A 6,000-nucleotide genomic window follows, 5' to 3' on the forward strand; every position below is an offset into this window, starting at 1 on the left:
ACCCCAACAAGCAATCAGTCCCTGAGTTTTCTGAATTGGAAAATCCATCCTGTCTGGCCTATACTATTACTGGTGGTTCAGTCCCTCTGTCCTTGTTCACATCTACGTCACTTGACAAGTGGAAAGGTTTTAAATACAAGAGTTAGGACTGTCCCACAAGGGTTGCCGTGACGTGGCGGGATGGCTTCTACATTATTTTGATCAAAATTATGTTAACTAAATACCCTTATTATTACTATTATTACTACTTTCATGCAATTTTTGCAATATATTTTTTACTTTTTTATTCCTGGATATTTGCTTTTGTGTTTTGTTTTTGTTTTTCTCTAAGCAATCAGTCCCTGCTGCATGAGCCAGATGGCTCTCTGAGTCAGACAAACAATTATTAGACATCCATCTAGTCAGGGCTCTGACTTGCCCAGCCAAGTAATATAAAAAGAAATCTGGCAATGCCGCTCCACCCAACTGTTTAGACCTATGTATGGTAGACAATTTGAGTTTAGGTCTAGTCTTCCCCAATATAAAGGATGAGATTAATGAATTTAGGCATGAGAAAAAAGATTTAGGGATCAGTACTGCACTATGTTGGAGGGAGTAACTGAGTTTGGGGAGTAGGATCATTTTAATCAGGTTAATACGTAATGGCAATTTACTCCAGATACCAGATTTAAGTTTAACAAGATCTAACAACGAGAGAATATTCATTTTTAACTCGAGTCTACTATATTTTGAAATATTTATTCCCAGGTACTTAAAGTTAGTTATAACAGGCAATGGGGATAACGTTTCAAGGTGATCCATTGGACAAAGGGAGAGAGGCATCAAGGCGGATTTATCCCAATTTATGTATAATCCCGAATAATTACTAAATTTGTCTATCGTTGCAATCACATGGGGTAGTGTTTCTTCTACTTCATCCATAAATATCACCATATCATCAGCATATAAGCCAATGGTATCTAAACGGCCCTCTATTTCTATACCATTAATGACTGGAGTGGATCTTATACGGATCGCCAATGCTTGATTTTCAAGGGCCGGGGAAAGGGGGCACCCCTGGCGTGTTCCTCTTGCCAAAAAGAATGATTTGGATACAGAGTTATTTATTATTATTCGGGCTTTTGGTTTCATGTACATCGCGCATATCCACTTCCTAAAGTTGGAACCGAATTCATATTTTTGTAAACATGCAGATAAAAATGACCACTCAAGAGAATCGAAGGCCTTAGCCGCATCCAGCAAATTCAAGGCCCATTCATTATCTGGCACTAGGGAACTGTACTGGACCACTGACTGAACTCGCCTAATATTAATAGATGTATTTTTCCTGGGCATGAAACCGGTCTGGTCTGCATGTATTATTTCTAGTATCACCGAATTTAATCGAGTGGCCAGGATTTTAGTGAACATCTTATAGTCCACATTTACCAACGATATGGGGCGATATGATCCACATTCAAGATGATCCTTCCCCTCCTTCCTAAGCACTATTATATTTGCCTCATAAAAGGAATCCGGTAAAGAACCTTCCTCACAGGTCCTCTGAAACACCATCAGAAGGAGTGGTGCCAAAACATCACAATATTTCCTGTACGTTTCTATGAGAAATCCATCCGACCCAGGCGCCTTACCAGAGGCCATATCTGCTATGGCTTCATTTATTTCCTCTCGTGAAGTCTGTATCCAGAAAGGTTTGTTGAGTGGGAAACTTTACGTCTGATAAATACTCAAGGCAGTCCGAAGTGCTAATAACCCCTCTGGAACTATATAACATTTTATAATAGTCATGGAGACTCTGGAGTATATTACCCGTTGAGGTTACTATTGAGTTATCTAGTTTTGAATTTGAAGTATGGTATTAGATGTGTTGTGTTGGTGCATTATAAATGCCAATAACTTGCTGGACTGATTTTCTAGTTCAAAATATGACTGACGAGTAAAAAATAATTTACGTTTAGATTTGGTATCCATATATTGAGCATATAATCTATGGGAGTTTAGCAACTCATTTCTATTTTCATTTGTCTGATTAGCTACATAATTTGCTTCCGAATCCCTCAATCGCTTCTCCATCTCATCATCTTCCCTAGATGTCACCCGTTTAATATAGGAAATTGTGAAAGACAAACATCCCCTTAGATACGCTTTAAGGGCGTCCCAAACAAGTTAATATTCTGGGGTTCAGGGTGGGACAAAATGAAGCAGTCTAATTGGTCTAGAGTTCTGTCATTGGGGCCTATTACTTTCAGTCAAAGAGGATTCAACTTCCAAAATAGATTTTGAATCCTTTGGCCAAATCTAAGTGTAAGTATTATCGGGCTATGATCTGAGATGCCCCTGTTCCCATGTTCCACATCCCCCATCCACATTGCCTGGTTGCTGGAAACAAATATGTAATCTATACGAGATAGAGTGCGTCTAATGGACGAGTGACAGGTATATTCTCTCATGTCAGGATGACGTATCCTCCACAAATCCAACCAACCACTGCCCTCCATGAGCAATGATAGCGGAGATGGAGAGCAGGCCGTCTCGGATACTCCGTGATCTAGTCTAAGTCTATCAAGACCGTTATCCATGACAAGGTTAAAATCTCCCTTGTACATAACTAATGCTTCTGGATCATTTAAGGCAAAGCTTACCGCCTTTTTAACGACTGATATATTGGCCTGGGGGTAGGTAATAGACACACATTATGATGTAGTCTTTCAAATCTATCAACGTGTACACAAAAACAAAGCATCCCTTAGGGTCTTTCCGAGCCTCCTTGACCTCCCATCTAGTGTCCTTATGGATTAACAAAGAAACCCCTCTAGAGTAACTGGTGTGGAATGCATGTATGGACCATTGTACCCATGGTTTCTGCACATAACGAACCGAATCTCTGGTCAAGTGTGTTTCAACCAGGGCCACAATGTGAGGACGATGTTTAATCTGGGAAAAAACCTTAATTATCTTTAGGGGAGACCCAAGACCTCTCACATTCCAAGTCATGCATATTACTTCAGACCCCATGGTCCCTTGTCCTAATATGGTATACAGTGTCGCGCAGACTGAACCTTACAGGCAGAATAATTAGTATCTTGGCAGCAGTATCTGTATAAACATCAACTATCAATACTGAAACAAGAAGAAACAAAATAAAGTTCAAAGAGAAGCACAGTCCCAAGCTCCTGTCATATTCCCAAAAGGAGGGTACCCTCACTGAACACAGTGTCCGGTATCAGTGTTACATTGGACGTTGGCGGAAAGAGCCCCATTTTCCCCCTATGTACCCAGATAGGGGAGAGCAGCAGTCAAATCAGGGTGACGTTCCAGTTGCTCACACGTGGGACCGCAGCCATTCCACGGCCTCCGCCGGGGTTGTGCAGAATATGGAAGAGCCCTTGTAAACAATACAGACTCGACCTGGGTAAATCATTGAGTATAAGATGTTTCTTTCTCTGAGTTGCTTCTTGATCTCCATAAATTGAGCCCGCTGCTTCTGTAGCTCCATGGAAAAATCTGGAAAAATTTATATTGTGGCATTATTGAATTTAATGGGGCTTTTTTGCCTTGCCATGTGCAGGATAGAGCCTCTGTCCCTTCAGTTTAGGAGACGTGGCAATAAAGGACGTGGTGGACTGCCAGGGGAGAGAGATTTTGTTGGGACCCTATGGGCCCTTTCTACAGAAAAGGTTGAAGAGAACTCATCTCCCAGAGTGTCTTTAAGCCAATTTTCCAAAAATTGCTAATTGCTCTGACTGTTGACCTTCAGAGCGTTCTGGTTATCCAATGATTCGGATATTATTCCAGCATGACCTGTTTTCCAGGTCATCCGCCTTCTCCATCCAGGCATTCATGGAGCCAGCTACTTTTGTCAGTTTAGCTTCCAAGGGCGTAAGGGTATCCTCCAGGCTGGATACTCTCATTTCAACTTCTGTAATGCGCCCTCTCATGGCTTGCATATCCTGCCGAATACGCCCCACTTCCGAATGTACCTCCTCTATTTTCCCAGTCAGGGATGTTCTAGTTAGAGATATGGCTTGCATTAATTGTTCAGACGCTTGCCTTAGAGTCAAGTCTTCTTGATCCCCTCCCTCTCCTCCGTCAGAATTGTGATTTTTTTCACTGGTCCGCAGCTTTAACATTTGATGGAGTATTTCTGCGGGATCTTGAATTATCAGAGGGGTCGGGCCTTGCAAATTCTTTTAACTTTTCAATCACCCCTGAACTCTTCCGCGGGCTCATGGTTAAGATTTATGTGGTATAGCAAGTTGGTGAAGTAAATTGTCCCTTTCCTCTGCCCCTAATTTACAGCAGCTCTCTTGTAGTGCAGGAGCTTAATTTGCCTGAATTTACTATAGTGAGACAGAACAACCAAACTTATCTGGTCAGTTGTGCAACTCTTTTCCAGTTATAATATGATAATATGCTGCTCTGTCAGCAAGTCACTGCGTTATCCACCCTTCCAGCCTCAGGAAATTGGAAAAGTGAAAGTACAGAGATATCAGCATAGTCTGTTATGTCATTTTATCAGCAGGGTATAATACCCAATGCGACCTTAGCTTCAGGGCAGTGAGATCGTATTATAAAGGTCCTACAACAGACTCCAGCGCGCGATCCGATGATGTGTGCTGTCAACAAACTGCCATGGAGACCGCAGCCCCATGCAACCGAGAGGTGATGAGAGCGGTGAATGTAATCAAGATGGCGGGCGCCAGAGGGCACCATATAATTTCAATGAGGGAGCACGGGGCTCATTTCTCAGAGCTCACACCGTGCGCTCCCTCCTGTGTACCTTTATGAGTCCTGCGCTCCATCCAACCTGTTGCACGTGAGGTGAAGCATTTTTCACACAGTTTCAATTTACTCGCTTACTCTCTATCTTTACCGTTCCTCTTCACTTACCTCTTCACTTAACTACAACCAGAGGCGTAGCTTGGGGTTCAGCTCAGGGGTGGGGGCGAAACATCTGAGTGGGCCCCTAACAGGCGGACATATCATTGGTGCAACCTGCGCAGCCGCACATGGGCACAAGAGGTAAGGGGGGCCCATTTCTACCTCCAAAAAAGGCACAATTTTGTATTTTTAGGAGCTCTTGGGCTGCAAAGGGATCATATATTGTTCTTGCACAGGGGCCCTTTCTGTCTGTGTCCGCCTGTGGCCCCTAACCAGGTAATCATGATTATTGTTATTATTATCTAATATATAAAGCTCAAGTGTGTGTATATATGTATGTGTGTATGTATGTATGTGTGTATGTCCGGGATTGGCATCCGCACCGTCGCAGCTACAGCCACAAAATTTGGCACAGTCACAAGTCTGGACCACGAGAGTTTCCTAAGCTATGTTGTGAGGCAACATTTTAACCCCGCGCGTTCCAATTCACCAAACAATTTTACCCCTATCTACATAATGGGGAAAAAGTGTGTGTGTATCAAGCACCGCCCCTCATTATGATGTCATAATGGTTGCCATGGCGATGCTGATGTCATCATAGGTTGCAAGCCCCACCGCTCACTATGATGTCATAATGGTTGACTATGGCATGGAGGATGTGTCATGGGTATATGGGCACTGGACTATGGGATGGAGGATATGTATGATGGGTATATGGGCACGGGACTATGGGATGGAGGATGTGTGATGGGTATATGGGCACGGGACCATGGGATGGAGGATATGTATGATGGGTATATAAGCACGGGACTATGGGATGGCAGATATGTATGATGGGTATATGGGCATGGGACTATGGGATGGAGGATATGTATGATGGGTATATGGGCATGGGACTATGAGATGAAGGATGTGTGATGGGTATATGGGCACTCTACTATGGGATGGCGATTATGTATGATGGGTATATGGGCATGGGACTACGGGATGGAGGATGTGTGATGGGTATATGGGCTTGGGACTATGGGATGGAGGATGTGTGATGGTATATGAGCACTCGACTATGGGATGGAGGATATGTATGATGGGTATATGGGCACGGGCCTATGGGATCGTGGA

This window comes from Dendrobates tinctorius, unplaced genomic scaffold (assembly GCF_039654945.1).
Source record: "Dendrobates tinctorius isolate UK_male_01 unplaced genomic scaffold, ASM3965494v1 ptg000003l, whole genome shotgun sequence".
In the NCBI taxonomy this organism is placed as follows: domain Eukaryota; kingdom Metazoa; phylum Chordata; class Amphibia; order Anura; family Dendrobatidae; genus Dendrobates; species Dendrobates tinctorius.